Here is a 19,109-nt window from a genome sequence, read left to right on the forward strand (position 1 = left end):
GATATGCATAAGACAAATATAAAATACAAGCTTAGAATAATGTAATTTATTAGAAAATAATAATATAATTAATATATATTATTTCAAAAAACAAGAAAGTAACCATACAATATTCCACAATCACAAAACAGAAAGAATCAGAGGGAGCCTAAATAATTCTACATAATATAATAAAAATATATGGTGAAGGTTTTACAAATGGGGTTGCAAGCTTTGGGTTTAACCATAGAGGAAACTCCGTAGTTAAGCACGCTCAGGCTAGAGTAGTACTGGGATGGGTGACCTCTCGGGAAGTCCCAGTGCTTCATCACCTAGATCCAATGAGTGCTAAGTGTTCCATTTATTCTCATAAGAGATGGATTCGTGTTGAATCACTACTCATGAAACATGGGTCAATGAGTTTGACTCAAAATCACACAGTTAAATCCTGATAGCAATATCACAATAAAAATATAGTTATTTCCAATTTTTAACCATCCATTTACATAGATATTTCAACTTCTAGGCCTATTTAACTTGCTCTTCTTCTTCCTAATTGTTTGGCATGACAAACATGTTTTGTCCATGTACATATCATTGAACATGATGGTTCTAATTGTCTAAAGGTTTACTCCAGAAACTGCAATGGAATCTCTATTTCCTAGTCTGTTAGATGATATTGGGCTGCAATGCCTGGTGAGGGTGGAGCTGAATTCCCACCACAATCTCAGATGCATCTGCAAAAGCTGGAACGCGGCATTGAAAAGCCCTCACTTTTATGAAGAACGGAAAAGATTGAATATTTTCGAGCAACGTGTTTGTATTGTTCAGGAAATTAAGGGCAGTGGAAAGAAAGTAACGGTATACAACCCAGAGAACAGCTCCTGCAAAAGTTTGCTGCCCATTCTGAGAGAAGAGCAAGAAGAATGGGGCACCTTTCACTGCCATTTCGTGAAACAAAAACTAGTTCTGATGAAGGGTAGCCATGTGTGGCTCTACGATTTCGATTGCTGGAAATGGTAGAAGGGTGTACAAATGCCAGTTTGGCAAGATGGTTCAGGATTTGCCTCCGCAGCGGATTTATGTCTGGGGAGGGTATAGCAAATGGTCCAGAAGCTGGCACAGGCCTCGTAAGCCCATCCGTTGTGCTGATGTTTACATTGTGGAGGAGGACGAATGGCAGGAGCTCCCCGCTATGAACACCCCCATGGGAGAATCCCGCAGCACTTTTGTTGACGGTAAGTTTTTTGTTATTGGATCTTCTTCTCCCACTTTTGAGGTTTTTGATTCCCACGCCAGAAGCTAGAAAACTATGGAGAATAGGTTCCACAGTTTACACTTTATAGCTGTATTTGGGCACTTTTATTTCTTTTCTAGTAAGGGATTGATTGAATATGACTATGCCCAAGATAAGCTGCAAATTGTAGGGTCTCTTCCAACAGAGGATTGTTGCCAATCTGTTATGTTCGCTGTTATGGTTAGCCAAAAAATCTTTGTGATCAAAGAAGAGCCCAATGGATGTCATCAGAGTTTTTACATGCTTTCACCTTCAAGTGAGACAAGAGAAACAATAAAGTTGATGGAGATTAGTAGACCATCGGGCCTCCAGGGCTATGCTATGGGAGCTGTTACCTTGGAGTTTTGACTGCTTTTGAGCTTGGATTCAGTTTAATTGGGCTAGCACTAGCAATTTCTTGCCAAACAATAAGCCCTGGTAATATAAACAAGTCTTATAATGTTACTAGTCAATAACTTGAATATGTAAAGGATGCCTCAGTAGGTACTCATAATCTACAGTAAACTAGAAATAATTGGTTCAGAAATTGTTAGTGTATAGTTCAGATTTTACATATCATAAATTTTGTTCCAGGTTTTTACTAAAAGGATTACAAAGGGTTGAATATAAAGAATTCATAGGAAAAAAAAGAAAAAAACTAGATACACATGTACCTATTTCAGAAATTGTTAGTGTATAGTTCAGATTTTACATATCATAAATTTTGTTCCAGGTTTTTACTAAAAGGATTACAAAGGGTTGAATATAAAGAATTCATAGGAAAAAAAAGAAAAAAACTAGATACACATGTACCTAGAAAAGTTTTATTTATAGAGAAATAAAACTAAATCCTAAATATATGCATATTTTAGCACATTTTTTATTTTCATAAAAACTATAAAAACTAACTAAAATCTTCTTAAGAAAAATCTGTATTTTTCACCAGCATCAAATATCAATAAATAGATTAAGAAAAAACTATGTTTTTTCACCAGCATCAAATATCAACATATAGATTATGCAAAATACAAAATAGTGAATTCATTTACTCATCTTTCAAGTTTATCATATATTAGCATTGAGACTATTTGTTGTTCTGATAAGTAAAATAATTATTTGTTGGAACTTTAAAAACAATTATTATAAAAATATATTTAATGTTCACTTTTGAAGTAAATTTTAATCATCATGCACTTCAATTCATTTATTTGTAAGATATATTTATTATATCTTATTTTGAATTGTGATAAAAACCTTTAAAGCTTTAAAATGAAGTACTAGATGGACCATAGGCTTCTCATTTTATATATCTAAATTGGGCCCATAATAGAATAATAATAATAATAATAACACTTAGAAAAACCAACAAGAGTTTTTGGAGAGGGAATCGGTGCAAAATAGTTGTTGACATCACCACATCTTTGCTTCGAATGATCTTAATCAAGCCCTCATAAAATTTGTTGAAAATTAAAGTCTTTTTTTAGTACCAAAGTATAGTCATCACTGTAGTGCTGAAATATAATTTCATCAATGGACCTTTCCAATAAATAATGTCTTCCCACCTTTTTTCAATACCATTGCTCTCTTGCCTTTCATATTATTTTTACTTTCTCTTTTAGTTTTGTTGAGTCATGCTCTCATTAGCTCTAATGTTAGCTGGGGGTGGTTACATAGGAGAGAATTTAGGCACAATTTGTTTCATTTTTATTAGTTGTTAACAATCCCCGTAGGAGAAAGTTTGGTAGAGGGGTTCTTAAATAAAGGGATTTGTTGGTTGTGGGTAGGAACAAATCTGGAGATGTAATTTCTTGTTATTAGTCCCTGCCGCTAAGGTAGGAGACTATAGTTTTCAGCTTGGATTTTCATATTAGTTGGATTTTTGGAAATTGCACATCTTTCACTTACTCTATGGTCTATCAAAGTATTTCTATTAAAATAATTTTTTTAACTTTTATTTCTATTTTCCTATTGGCCATGCTCTTTTTTCCTGGTGGTCTTTTCCATTTTCCCTTGGAAAATTTGTAGAAATATAGATGATGCTACGTATGATTATAAAAATGAAAAATATGGCACCTCCTTTCACAACCCACTTGGCCCATCTACCCTTTTACATTTTGCATACTCTAAATACATGGCATGGGAGAAATGTGGATTTTTGGCTTGGGAGAAATGTGTTATCTATATTTTGAATGAAAAATTATTCTTGGCATGATATGGGCAAATGTTGATCTTAGAGGTGGCTCTACTCTATGGTGGACAAATGATTATAATTTTTATGGTTGCTACATTCTGCATGGTAGACAGAAGATTATGACTCAAATTTACATTGCTAGGCATGTAGGTTATTCTATTACTGTTGCCTTTTTCCTTTTTTCTTTAGCCAAGTGATAGTATTTGTAATGGACACCCCTGGATGTCCCATAAAACTAAACCAATTTGCTGAAATGAATTTTGTCAAATAGTTTGCATGCAACCTCTTAAAACCCCTTATAACTCTAGAAATCAAACATTTATTTGTTTGTTGTGTTTCATGCATGGAATTGGTATCATACAACATAAACAAGCAAGAAACTACAATAATATGCAAAGTGGAAATGAACTGCTGCTAATAAAATGTTATTTTCAGAATTCATAAAACCAAATACATGGCAGATTTATCAACTCACTAATTACTTCAGCAATATTGTCATAATACTCCAGCCCATGCTTACGAACTTGCTGCTACAATACTTTGTCCTCCAATCAATCCACTACCTTCATAATACCATTCCCTCCAAGCGGCATAAGCGTCGAACAAGTAGTGAAGAAGATATGAGCAAAATATCAAATCTGCCTGTAGCCGGAAATGCAACTAAACTGCCTGATAATGAAGCCAATAAGAAAGAATTCCAAAGGCCAAACCCCAAGGGAATGACATCTAGAATGTTACAAGAGAGGATAGACATCCTCAAATGCCAAGAACAAAGCTGCAACTCAAACACCAATTTCTTCTCATATTCAACCTGTCTAATGAAGCCACAAATGCTTCCTTTTATTCTATTCCCACGGGTCCCCTCAACTCATATGGGTAATGTGGGATAAAAGATGTGTAATATAAAACATATATTAAAATACCCCTTATGTCTCCCTTGGGTACACATCACCATAAAATAAATATTAAAGTAACACTTTAATATTTTACAATTAAATTAGACGTTACTTTAATAAAACTTCAGGCATTAAAATGTATTAGCAATCAGACTCTGAATAATGCGAGTGATAGCTCATCGGAAAGCTCTCACCGAGGAGTATCGAATCCAATCACCAAAATTGACCTGCACTGTGTCCTGCCGACTTACTAAAAATAGTAAGTATGCCTGAAACTGAGTAAATCAACTTCGTTTTGGCCCAAACTGGAAATGACTAGGCCAAAACACTCCAAGATCCCATTAAACCCTTCGTTAGCCCTCGGGACCATGTAAAACAAGGCTAATGCGCACACACTTGGTCAATTGCTAAAATGGGGACATTACAGTCTGCCCCCCTTGAAATTGCTTGTCCTCAAGCAATCTCAGTCCAGCCTGCTGAATAACCTGCTCACTCTCCCATGTAGAATCTTCCTCCGGCAGGTCTTTCCATTTGACCAAATACTCCTTCACTATCCTGTTTCTAAGCTTCCTCTCTCTGGTATCCACAATAGCCTCAGGTACTAACACAAGCTTCCCCTCCTCATCCAAAGGGGGTAAATCTGCAGAAGGCACTACACTCTGACCAATGGCTTTCTTAAGCCTAGACACATGAAACACATTATGCACTCGATTGCCCTCTGGAAGCTCAAGCTCATAGGCGACTTTGCCCACTTTGCGAATCACCCTGTATGGACCATAAAATCTAGGTTTCAACTTTTCAGCTCCGCTCTTCTTGAGTGATGACTGTCTATATGGTTGTAGCCTCAAGTAAACCATATCCCCTACCTCGAAGCTACGCTCTATTCGGTGCTGATCAACATACAATTTCTGTTGATTCTGGGCCTGTTGTATATTCTCTTTGAGCACTTTCAGGATGTCCTGACTATCCTGCAATAAGTTTTTGGCTTTGGGCACTCTATTGTCCCCCAAAACTAAATCCATGAAGCTAGGTGCTTCATAACCATAGAGTGCCATGAAAGGAGTCATCTTGATGGACATATGATAAGTGGTGTTATAACAATACTCTCCCATATGCAACCATCTGATCCAAGCCTTTTGTTGTGTAGTTACATAGTTCCTCAAATATCCTTTCGCCCATTTATTCACAATCTCTATTTTCCCATCTGTTTGCGGATGATAACTAGTGCTAGGTGTAAGATCTGTACCACACAACCTAAACAACTCTTGCCAAAAAACACTCATAAACTTACTATCCCGGTCGCTGACAATGAATCTGGGCAGCCCATGTAACCTGAATATCTCTTTAAAGAAAAGATCTGCCACCTGTCCTGCTGTGTAAGTGGACGGAATAGCAAAGAAGTGAGAAAACTTCGTCAAGCGGTCCACCACCACATAGATGCAATCCCTTCCCTGCACTCGTGGTAAACCAGTGATGAAGTCCATCGAAATACTTTCCCATTTCCTATCAGGAATGGGCAAGGGCTGTAATAAACCTGCAGGAAATGTGTGTTCTCCCTTATTCTGTTGACAAACCATACACTCCCTAACATACCTCTGAACATCATCCTTGAGCCCTTTCCATGAAAATCGCTCTAGGATCTGCCTGTAGGTCTTGAAGACCCCCGGATGTCCTGCTGTGGGTGCATCATGAAATGCCTTCAATATCGCCTCTCTCAAATGTGATGACGGAATCAAATAAACCCTATCCTAAACTCTGATCAATCCATCTATCACCTCATAGTGATCATCCTGTATGGTACCTGAAATCAATCCAGAAGCCCAAGCATCTCCGACATACTCTGCTATAATCCGATCTCTCCAATCTCCTGAAATCTCTGCGAGAGCACATAAGTGAGGTCTCCGAGATAAGGCATCAGCCACCACATTTTTCTTACCTTTGACAAACTCTATGTCAAAGTCATAAGCCTGCAATTTAGTCACCCATTTTTGTTGCCGGTCATTAAGATCATGTTGGCTCATGAAGTATTTAATACTGTTGTGATCAGTCTTGATCAAAAAACGTCCACCTACCAAATATGATCGAAATTTGGCCAATGCATGCATTATGGCCAACATCTCCCGGTCATAGACAGAATAACTTTTCTCAACTCCTTGGAGCTTCCTACTCTCGAATGCAATGGGATGCTTCTCCTGCATCAATACTGCTCCAATCCCATCACCTGATGCATCACAATGAAGCTCAAAAGGCTTTGTGAAATCCGGTAGAGCTAGAACTAGACATGAAGACATTACCTTCTTGAAATGCTCAAAACACCTCTGTGCTGCCCCTGTCCACACGAAGGCTCCTTTCCTGGTAAGATCTGTCAAGGGTGTAGCAATCTGTGAGAATCCCTTAACAAACCTTCTATAAAAACCACATAAACCAAAGAATCCCTTAAGCTGTGTAAGGTTTGTGGGAGTAGGCCACTCTACAATAGCTCTAATCTTTTCGGGATCAACCCGAACACCATCTACACTAATGATATGCCCCAGGTAAAGGAGCTCAGTCATGCCAAACTCACATTTAGATTCCTTGGCATACAATGACTCTCTCTCCAGAATAGATAACACCTCCTCCAGATGATGTAAGTGCTCCTCCCAGGTCTTATTGAAGACCAAGATGTCATCAAAGAAGATCAAGACAAATCTCCTCAGCTGCTTCCTGAATACCTGGTTCATACAACTTTGAAATGTAGCAGGTGCATTGGTTAGACCAAATGGCATAACCATGAACTCAAAGTGGCCATAGTGACATCGGAAGGCTGTTTTCTCAATGTCCTTTGCTCTCATCCTGATCTGATGGTATCCGGATCGCAAATCAATTTTGGTGAAGAAGCATGCCCCATGCAACTCATCAATCAGCTCATCAATCCTAGGAATGGGATACCTTTTTTTAATTGTTTTCTTATTCAGTGCCCTGTAATCGATGCACATGCGCATTGTCCCATCCTTCTTCTTTACCAATACTACTGCTGAAGGAAAAGGGCTCTTACTGGGCCTGATATGCCCCATCTCCAACAAATCCTTAATCGCCTTCTCTATCTCATCCTTGTGTTTCTTAGGATGACGATAGGGAGTAATCATAACTGGTTTGGCTCCCTCCTCGAGCTCAATAACATGTTCCATCCCTCTGTCAGGAGGAACCCCATGAGGAATATCGCTAAATACTTTAGCGTGTCTATCAAGTATCTTCTGGACATCTAGTGGATGCCTCTTTTCTTGTGGCTCTAGTGAAGTTGGCATAATGTGGCACTCTGCCGCCCACTCTATGTCATCATGACGAAAAAGTCTCTGCATTCTCCTCAAGGACACTATTCACCAACCTCCATCTGAAAGCCCTCTAAGTACCATAGTTCTCCCCTCATGCTGGAATCTCATCTCCAATTTTGCTAGATTGCGTGTGAACTCAACTAGTGAAGCCATCCATGTCATGCCGAGGATGACATCATAATCTCCCATGTCCACAACATAGAACTCATCTTCCAACTCGTAGCCATCTCCAAACCTGATGCAAAGATTAGATATCTTCCGAGTGCATAATAACTTATCACCGTTAGCCACCATGACTCTAAACCCATCATGCTCCTCTGTCTGTAACCCTCTCTTGGCTACCAACTGTGCATCTATGAAGTTATGTGTAGCCCCAGTGTCAATAAGAGATATCACTTTTTGCCCCCGGATAGTACCCCTGACCTTAAATGTGATTGCCTTTTGGGCCCCTGTCAAGCGTGCCAACGATCTATCATCCTTAGGAATGTTGCTCTCCTCTATAGTGTTACCCTCATCTGAATCGGAGTGTTGATCCTCCCCTTCTGACTCTGACTCTTCTGCTGAAAAATACTCCATTTGATTTGCCTTAGCCTTGAGAGAACATTTATGAGATAAGTCCCAAGGCTCTCTACAATGGAAGCACAGCTTCTTCTTTTGAAGTTCATTCAAGATTTCATTGTCTAGTCCTTTTGATCCTTCTTTGGGTTTTCTATACTCTTTCTAAAATGATTTTTTGTCTTTGTCCTTGTGGTAGGAAGAATCTGTTGAATGGTTTTTTCCTTTGTATACCGAAGGGGCTAAATCGCGTGCCTTTTTAGTTGCTTCAGCTAACGTGAGTGGATCATGTCCCTTCACCCAACCTCGTAATGGATCAGCAAGACCATCACAAAATAACACCACCAATCTCCTAGGAGAGATATCAGTAACAAGTACAGACAAGCACTGAAACTCGGCAATGTAAGCATCCACAGAACCTGACTGTTTTAACTGTGCTAGCTCCTTGAAATGTAACTCGGGATCCTTAGTGTCAAATCTCCCAATCAATGTTTCGGTGAATTCCTCATAGGATGTAATCTGATTATGCCCCAAAGTCACCATGCCATGATGCCACCATTCATGTGCAACGTCATCCAAGTGCATAGCCGCATACTTGATAGCCTCCTCCTCAGGCATAGGATTAAGCTGCAAGTATGTATCTACCTTCTGCACCCAAGCTCGTGCAGTCATCTTCCCTGAAGCATCATAATAAGGTAAAGAAATTTTTCCAATTTTCTTCCTCAGCTCAAAGTTTTGATTCCTCCCTCCTGCTTTAGGCATGTGTCTCATCCTCAAGTCCATATAATCTCTAAGAGAAATATCCGCCTGAAACTCTGGTCCACTAGCCTCCCAGTCCCTCCTGAACTGATCCTGTAACTCGGTAATCTGCGGTTCATTTACTGGATGAACCGGATCTCTGGGTGGAAAAGTGGGTAGAAGAGGTCTCGAGCTCACAGTCCGTGCTGGGCGTGCAACGTGTCTAAAGTTATTAGCCTCATTCACATTGTTGCCGTGTCCATTATTACCATTAATGTTATTCTCAGGACCATTGTTGTTGCCTTGGCCTTCATGGTTATTGTTTCCCCCGTTGTTATTGTTTCCCTCGTTGTTATTGTTTCTGTTGTTGGCATCACCTGGATTAATATTGACACCCATCTGTCTAGCCATGAGCTGCAACATCATGTCCATTCGCCTATTCTGCTCCTACTGCATACGCTGCCCCTGCTCTAATGTACCCAGTAACTGTCAGAACAGTACCTCCCCTTGATCTGGACCAGCATTTTTGCCTCCGCCTAATCCTGTATTCCTATCATCTCGATCACCCATATTATTGTCCTGATCACAGAATATCTCCTCTGTGTCTGTATGGTTGAATTCAATGTCCCCCCTGCACGAATGTACTAGACTGTTTGCTTTGCAAGTCTGAAATCCTATTTTGTCTTGCTCTGGTATCACGGAAATTATAAGACCCCTGTCGCATGCTCAAACATAAATGCTTAGCCTGTGTTTTTTTTACTTACTTTTTCCCTCGATCCGGCTGTTCCAAATTCCCTATAAGACCCCCACAGGATGGCAGGACTTATAGCTCTGATACCACTGTAATGGACACCCCTGGATGTCCCATAAAACTAAACCAATTTGCTGAAATGAATTTTGTCAAATAGTTTGCATGCAACCTCTTAAAACCCCTTATAACTCTGGAAATCAAACATTTATTTTTTTGTTGTGTTTCATGCATGGAATTGGTATCATACAACATAAACAAGCAAGAAACTACAATAATATGCAAAGTGGAAATGAACTGCTGCTAATAAAATGTTATTTTCAGAATTCATAAAATCAAATACATGGCAGATTTATCAACTCACTAATTACTTCAGCAATATTGTCATAATACTCCAGCCCATGCTTACGAACTTGCTGCTACAATACTTTGTCCTCCAATCAGTCCACTACCTTCATAATACCATTCCCTCCAAGTGGCATAAGCGTCGGACAAGTAGTGAAGAAGATATGAGCAAAATATCAAATCTGCCTGTAGCCGGAAATGCAACTAAACTGCCTGATAATGAAGCCAATAAGAAAGAATTCCAAAGGCCAAACCCCAAGGGAATGACGTCTAGAATGTTACAAGAGAGGATAGACGTCCTCAAATGCCAAGAACAAAGCTGCAACTCACACACCAATTTCTTCTCATATTCAACCTGTCTAATGAAGCCACAAATGCTTCCTTTTATTCTATTCCCACGGGTCCCCTCAACTCATATGGGCAATGTGGGATAAAAGATGTGTAATATAAAACATATATTAAAATACCCCTTATGTCTCCCTTGGGTACACATCACCATAAAATAAATATTAAAGTAACACTTTAATATTTTACAATTAAATTAGACGTTACTTTAATAAAACTTCAGGCATTAAAATGTATTAGCAATCGGACTCCGAATAATGCGAGTGATAGCTCATCGGAAAGCTCTCACCAAGGAGTATCGAATCCAATCACCAAAATTGACCTGCACTGTGTCCTGCCGACTTACTAAAAATAGTAAGTATGCCTGAAACTGAGTAAATCAACTTCGTTTTGGCCCAAACTGGAAATGACTAGGCCAAAACACTCCAAGATCCCATTAAACCCTTCGTTAGCCCTCGGGACCATGTAGAACAAGGCTAACGCGCACACACTTGGTCAACTGCTAAAATGGGGACATTACAGTATTCTAGTGATTACTTTAGGGTACAATAAAAAAAGTGTTGGGCATTTTGCTCAATCCAAATTAAAATTGTTATTTCCAGCAGTCTCGATTGCAGGCGAGTAGCTCACATTAGACTAATGACTAAATGTGGGTGACCTGCTTCTGATATGTTTGGAAAAACCTATAGTTGGAAGCAAATTTTATATTAAAATAAATTTTTTATTTTTTATTTTTATTTTACTATTGGATCTTTCTAATTTTTCTAGTAATCTTTCTAGTTTCTTCCATCAAATATTGTGAAAAAAGTATATTTGACTTCAGGCATTTTGCATGTTTAAGGTCTTTGCTATATTTTATGTCATTAAGTGAGTAATGAGTTAAATTGTTCCATTATTTCTTATGCTTGTGTAATAGATAGGGGCATTTTCAGTGAGTGGATATTAGCCTGAACATTAATATTAATTTGTTCTTCTAAACTTATTTTCTTGTAATATATTGGATGTCATATTCTCTAAAGTGAATTTACTTTTGAGCATCACAAACTTAAATAATTTATGAAATCACAAACTTTTGGTTTTATTTTAGGTATTGAATTGTTGCAAGTATGGACATTTATTGTATAAGGCTTATTCTATTAATAGACATATATTTGATCTTTTGTTGTTCAAAATGATTAGTAAAGTTTGAGGTAAACTCTATATGAGCTAGTTGTGCTATTTTTCATATTTAAAAATAAAATAAAATTGGACATTGCATCTAGTCAGCATTTCAACCAAACCTAGAAAAATAAAAACATTCAACATCCTACAAGTCTATTTGACACACTAGTGGCCAATGTGTTTGAGTCAAACCTTTGAATCAACAAATTTTAAATGAAAAACATCAAGCCGAATGTGTCTAATGATAGTCTTCAAAATGGCGAGATACTTCAAACTAGTTAAACCATTTCAAATAAATGTTGCACAAATTTTGAACAAATATGATAATTCATTGCATAATAGTGTCCTAAAATTTGGTGAATTTAATTAAGTTTGAGCTTAAAGAGTTAATTTTGTCCTTCTTGCCTATGGGATGAGTTAAATTTGGAAGTGTCAGGCACTTTATTTTGACAATGAATTTAGTGAAATTTGGAAGTCATTAGGTACTTGATCATTAGAATGAATTAAGTAAATATATTTTTGGTTTCTTATATTTTATGTATTGTTTGCTTCAAATAGTTGAAGAAAATCTTGGATTATGATTGTTTGATTAATGGAATGAATTAAGTACATTAACCTACTTTTCACATTTTGATCATACACATTGCATTTTGATGTTTCTTTACATTTCAATAATGCCACTATATCATGATGACTATTTATACGAACTTAACAAAAATACAAACTAGACAACACAGAGACATGATATTTCCCCCACAGCGTTTATCTTTGTGTTGCCTAGACTCCACAAACATAAAACATTTACATTAGTATTATAAGTGAACTATGTTAAAATTATCAGCAGTAACCAATTTGAAAATGTACTTTTTTCCCTAGATGCAGTACTTCTCTTATTGATATGAATGCAAATTTTGCCATTTTCAATGCTACATTCATCAATAAGAATTTTACTTGTAATTATCTTAGAGGCTTGAATTTGTTATTATTAGTCTCTATCGGTAGGAGACTAAAGTTTACAATAGACTTTTGAAGCAGTAGTTCACTCTTCAAAATTGTGTACCGTCTGATAATCCTATCTAAAACTATGGTTTTGGAAGAGTTTCAGAATTGACTTGGCATTATATATAAATTTCTATTTTGCTATTTTTCCTATTAGCCTTTTTATTTATGTAAAAAATATTAGTAAAAGTCTTTTCCCCATTTGTAACTGTGTAAATTTTAATTTCCCATATAGGTTGTAATCTATCTTTAAAAAAATCATTAAATAGAATTAGTGCATTTCATTCACCATGTTCCTTTTTGCTTGTAATATTTTTATTTTGTTCCTTAGAGAATTTGGTAGCAATAATATTTCAAAAGACATTTTAAATTTTCTACAATTAATCTCAAGTTTTTATTGATGCTTGTGAAGAAGACACCTTGCCTTCACATTTGGTATACATGTATTTTGCATACAAATTCTTCCTTGAATCACATATTTACAATTATACATAATGCATTTAATTGATGTATTTTTTGCTACACCATTGGGGAGGAGGAATTTCTATCAGCATTGCAGGAATAGAGTAAGAGTTATATTTGTTTCATTGCTCTATGTTTCAATTTTCACTCATGAAAATTATATAGGGCTTGCCCTTGACTATTGGGAGTTAATTATAGGTGTGAACACTACAAGAGACAATGTTGCATAGTAGCCTCCTATTGCAATGAGTTGTATCGATACTTCCACTGCCATAATGAACCCAGGTGGGGACAAATGATTTTTCATTAATTTGGTTAAGAATTGGTGCATGAACAAATTATAGTTTGAGCCTTTGCTATTTGGGGATTGAAATGTTTTTTTGGTTTTCTCTTTTCTATTGTGTTTATGTGTATGAAAAAATAAGAATATTTGGTATGTAATGCAATGACAATGGATCACTTCAAATTTAGCATTTTATATGGATTCTTTTGTATTAGATTTTCATAGAGAACAAGTATTGGGAATCTGATCTTTGGATGAATGGCAAGTTGAATAGAGTCATGTATAATTTTAAGGCATGTCTCTATAGTCAAGACCAATTAGCTCACCTTTTTGAAAAGAAATTGATAGTGGATGATGAACAATCAACTCCAAAAACATTCTTTAGAGATGCCCACAAGAGTTTGCTTCAGTAGGGTTCCTAAAAAAAAATTCAATTCCCTCGACATTAGGCAAGGCATTGTTCTCAATTGGCTCAGAAAATACCCACCTCTTTGATATCTACATGGAGAATTTCAAGATGGACTAAAAGTTCACAAAGAGAGTGCAGCTCCTAATAGAGGAGGAAGAAGACCTAAAAGAGTAGCTAGAGCCTGTCATGGCTGAAAGATTGGATAAAATACTTATGTTTACCTAAAAGAGCTTATTTATTCTAAAATTTAAATTTAATGACATAAGAAAATACTTTGGTTTATTAGGTGATTATGTTCTAAGTGTCATTCACATAAATCCAAAGTTTTTTTAATGGTTATTGACTATAAAGCCAAGAGAAATGGCTTAGAAATTCAACTATTTTCCTAGAACATTAGCTTGGCTATTTATGTTTTGTAGAGGAGTGAAAAATAGGTGAGAATTTTTTTTGGGAGTTCTGATTCTTGTTAGATGAGAAGTTGTCTAATTTTCAATATTGAGTTTTTTAATTTTAATTTTTTTTACAAGAAAAATAATTTCCATGTATATAGAAATAGAACAAAATATCAAGAAAGTTGGCCTATTAGTGAATATTAGTCACTAATTCTTTCTTAGAATAGGGTAGAAGTTGGTGCCTATGTTTAAGAGTACAACATCATAGAGTGATGACAGTCTAGAAGCAGAAAAAAATAAATAAATTTTAAAAAGTTCCATATGTTGATTGTGACGATCTAGATGAAGCATATGAATGCTATGATAAAAGAATAGTGTGGAAGTGGGCCTTGATTGAAAAGCTGGAAAAGTTCCATAGAGAGTTTCAGTTTGCTCAAAATTTGGCTAGCATGTTGATGAGGTATCCTAGAATATTTTATGTTTGAAACAAGAATGATAGTCATACGATAGTTCCTAGATATGTTTATATTGAATTTGAGCTTGTTGAGAAGGACCATATGGTCATTGCAAAGGAAAATTTTTGGAACTCATTCAGCATGGGTTGTATGAGTTTACTAAGAGACAAAGAAAAATAAATTTGGAGAAGAGAAGAAAAAATAAACCTCTGTAGAAGATGAATAATGATTTTAAGAAGTTGGGAAGAGTTTTGATAATGAAGTAGAAGTGAAAGAAGAGAAGTATCAAAAAGAAACAAGAGAAAGGTTTTAGAAAGCATGGCCTAATCCTAATTCAAGATGAGTCCTACATATTGCTTATTAACAAACTATGCCACAAACTTATATCTAAATTCCACACTTCACATGAATTCAACCATTTCAGGTTTGCTTCAAATGCATTTTGAGGGAAATGACATGATTGGTGACATAGTGTTATTTATTTCGTATATATAGTTTTAGTGTCCTTGTATTCAACACACTTTATGCAGAAATCTTCATCCTTGATTATTTTTTCAGCAAATATAGGAGCAGGTATCTAATGCCCTTCTCTATGATGTTATTATAATTGTATAGGACAAGTCCTCCTATAAGGTGCACAACAATGATACTTTCGATTCTTTTATCGTTTATTGGAGAAATATGATTCTCCATGTAATCAATTGGAGCCTTTGGTGGTAATTCTTCATGTGATCAATTGGAGCCTTTGATCATTAGGAAGTAGTTTGTATTACTTGCAAGAGTATATCAATGCAACCATGCTCCAAAATTGGGTGTCTCTATAAGCATGAGTTGGTGTTTCATCTCCCATCCTTGTCATCTAAAATCAAATTACAATTCGAGTGTGCATAAGTAGTGTATAGAGAGATTCATATTAGAGATGAATGTTTTATCGACAACCAGTATCACATCCACACTAATATTTTTGTCACAGTTATATTTTTTGAGAATGATACCATTATGCATTTTAAAATCCATTAGATTAGCTTCAATTTGTTTCAAGTTGAAGCTTCTAAGACACTAAGTTTAGAACACAAAATTCTTCTTTTTGTAGTTTAGATTAGGGTCTATTTATCAATATTTTAAAGATTTGTTTGTCTAAACCACATTTGCTAAAATTTTATCTCTTGTATCATATTTCTTTTGAATTGGGTTTATAATTACACGCGCTTTAGTAAATTGAATTTTGTTTTTTTCAATTAGGATATGTATTTTTTATGGTTCTATGAATCAAATTATAAATTTTAGTTTGTTAATAACATAATTGTTAAAAATTATATGTACTCTTTCAATATTTTGTAAATTGAGTGATATATTTTTTAGTAGTTATAATAAAATTTTCTGTCAATTTTTTTTATTAAACTTATGTAAGTTCACTCATAATTATTTATTTTTTCCCAATTTTTGTAAATTGTAACATGTTTTGTATGCTAATGTAAGTTGGATTAAGTGATTATATTCTTTAAATTCTATAAATTTTCCTTTACAGGGAATGATAATGACTAGTGAATGAGTGAGCATGAGAATCAAATCACCCTACCAATTTTTCCTCCCTTTCCCTCTTTGCTATACTATGTTTATCAAAATTGTTGTATTTTATCTCCATTTGGCTTACTGTAACTCTATACTATCCAAATCTCTATAGGTAATCTCACTTTAGAACAATACTTTGTCAAAATTACTATATATAATTTCTATTTGGCATTGTATGTTGTCAAAATCATTATACCTAAAGTCTATTTAGTCTTTGTTATGCTAGATGAGGTGATATAAGCAATAGGTAGCTTCAATGTGATATATTCAAATATCATGTCCTCCCACTTTGCTAAATCTATAAACATTACTAGTCTCATATTCATCATATACACAAATTTTTTTTGTCATATGTCTATTGTTAAAAGTAGAAATTCTACTCTTGAGCAACATTTTGGGAAAAAGTTGAATGTATAGGAACTGTGGAAATTGTATCTAGCAAACTCAAAAATGGTTCTATTATGTCTTACATCTTCAAATAACATTTAAAAATATGTATACTCATTAGACATTATTGGTAGGTAGGTCCCTTTCTTCTCTATTAATCAAATCAAATTTATTAAATTTAATCTAACAAACTCCTATTTTAATAACTATCAATTTATGTTTCCCTATTTTATTTTCTTTAAAAAACTATTTTTCACTCTTCACACAAGGCAGTGACTGAAGCTCAAATAGAGCTCCTATTGACTAAAGAAAACAAAATATATTGTGTTTGGTATAAAAAGATATATATTCTTGTATATTTTATCTATTAATTTTTTCCTCTATTATACAGAGTATGTGCTCTTTATTTTGCATACTTTATTTTGCATATCTAAGGAGTGTTTGCATCAATTTTTTATTAGAAAAATGAATTCCTATGACAAAAACCTTTAGGATCCTCTTTTTTTTCTTTCATATTTATTCCTTATCAAAAAAATCCTTTTTTAAAATCATTTTAGCATGACAAGAAGTGCAGGATAGGTTAAGATACAAAAGAATTATATAAACAAGCACAACATTGAAGCACTACACCAAAATTTCTATGAAACTAGTGTTATCAGTGGCATGGACTCTCTCGAACTGATGACATTTTTTTGCGCCATCAAATTGTCAGAGCTAAGAGAGTTATTTATATACAAGGGTTTGATAGTTGTGAGTACATACATTATTGAGTTGATAGTCATTATAGGAGAATGCCAATTTAGAATGGAGGATAGATTCATTTCCTACAATTATTGAAAAATATTCTTAATCATTTCTAATGGTAGAACACGAGAAACATTGAATTGCAAAGAGACGGACAATTGCCATGATTATAAATTATTGATGGACTTACTTTGTTATATGAAAAATAGTTGGGGGCTTGATGTCTCTATGGCCTAATTTTCTATTCTCAACACCTTCCCTTTCAATTGTACCCTAAAAATAAGAGGACTACCATATCAAATTTTTATTAAACTATGGTAATAGATTTGTAAGAGAATATGTAAGGAATATTAGACAAGAGAGTATTGGTAATGTCTTAGAGATGAAGATATAATTATGGAGTTGTATCATGATTTGAAAATTAGAATAACAAAGTTTGAAGAAAGAATAAGACAAGGGCAAAGGAAGAAGTTAACAAAGGCCCAACAAAAGGAGTTGTTGCAGTTAAAATATGAATTGGAAGAGTTATGGTCTATATTTGAAGGTTATGGGACATGCATCAATAAGAAGCAAAAGAAAAAGAAGTATACTGCAAACACATTGAAGACTTATGAGAAGGTGATAAATAATGTTGAAGAAAATTATTCATCTTGTGGGCAAGAACCATTCTATGAGAGGAAAACTATTGAGTCTAGGATAAGATAGGGAGTAACATTATTACAACAAGGAAAAATAGAATCCATTGAAAATTTGGAAAAAACATTAATGGATAAAAGACCCTTGGATGAGATCTTCCAAGAGTTACAAAGAGAAGAAATAAATGAATGGTATGAAGATGAAGACTTAGTTGACTATGAGGAAGTTGTTGATCTCAATTACCCCAAAGAAGGGGAAGGTATTGTAGAGTACAATGTAGAAATAGATAAGGAATACTGCAATGAGAAAGAATGTGGCCTATCACTAGAGAAGGCTCAAATGGTTGTAGTAGTGGAAGCAGTCCATAGCAAAGTGGAAGATACAATAGTGGTGGAGATTTATGAGATCCGCATATGTTACAAATATTTAATGGTTTTAGAGAACACAACTTGTTGATAGAAGCTAGAGAATTATCTTGAGAATCCTAATAGTGATGAAAAAGTTTTACAATATCACTTTTATAAAGAGGAAATAAGGACAATTAAGGATGAGAGTAAATATGTGAATAGTTCTATTATAAAGGAAAATGTCCAAAATGATTTTTCTTGTGAACAAATAACTCAAGTGAGTAATGGAGGCTACTCACAAAATATGATATTGAAAGCATACTTAAACCATATAACACAAAAGAGGAGAAACCCTTGTGAGAGAGTTTTTTTCATTTAACATTGTTTTTATTTTAAGTGATATATGTGCAAGTGATCAAAATGGTGCAAAGAATAGTAGTAATTTTCAATGGAGGAAAACTACTAAGCTTTCAATGAGCTTGAAAAAGAGGACAAAGACCAATTAACAAAAGAAGAAGATCTTTATTTCAACAAGTGGTCAGAAGAAAAAGAAGAAAAAATGTGATGATCTCTAAAGATATTTAATGTAGAAGAAGGCAACATCATGGCTTCAAAGTTGACTTAATTAAACATAGCCAAGCTGATCCAAGTTTCAAACTAGACACAAAAGGACTGAAATGTCCAAGCCTTTCTAGAAAAGGGGAGGATGATGTCCCAGTTAAGATGTTTGGTTATGAAATGATTATTCCAACCATTCAAAATCTAATTGAAGGTACAATGCCAACTCATCCTCTTATTTTGACTGTCTCTTTTATTTTTGTTGAGTCGTGCTCTCATTAGCTTTAATCTTATCTGCGGGTGGTTATGTAGGAGTGAAT

General features: G+C 35.1%; 2 pseudogenes; both read left to right on the top strand.

The window, feature by feature from the left end:
• The first annotated feature begins 624 nt into the window (after positions 1–624).
• LOC149549368 (F-box/kelch-repeat protein SKIP30-like) lies at positions 625–1,624 on the top strand (annotated as a pseudogene).
• Positions 1,625–10,891: 9,267 nt separating this feature from the next.
• On the top strand, positions 10,892–14,888 carry LOC149549369 (protein WHAT'S THIS FACTOR 1, chloroplastic-like; annotated as a pseudogene).
• Positions 14,889–19,109: the final 4,221 nt, after the last annotated feature.

This window comes from Cupressus sempervirens, chromosome 7 (genome assembly GCF_028749045.1).
Source record: "Cupressus sempervirens isolate cs-2001-9-10 chromosome 7, ASM2874904v1, whole genome shotgun sequence".
Lineage (NCBI taxonomy): Eukaryota > Viridiplantae > Streptophyta > Pinopsida > Cupressales > Cupressaceae > Cupressus > Cupressus sempervirens.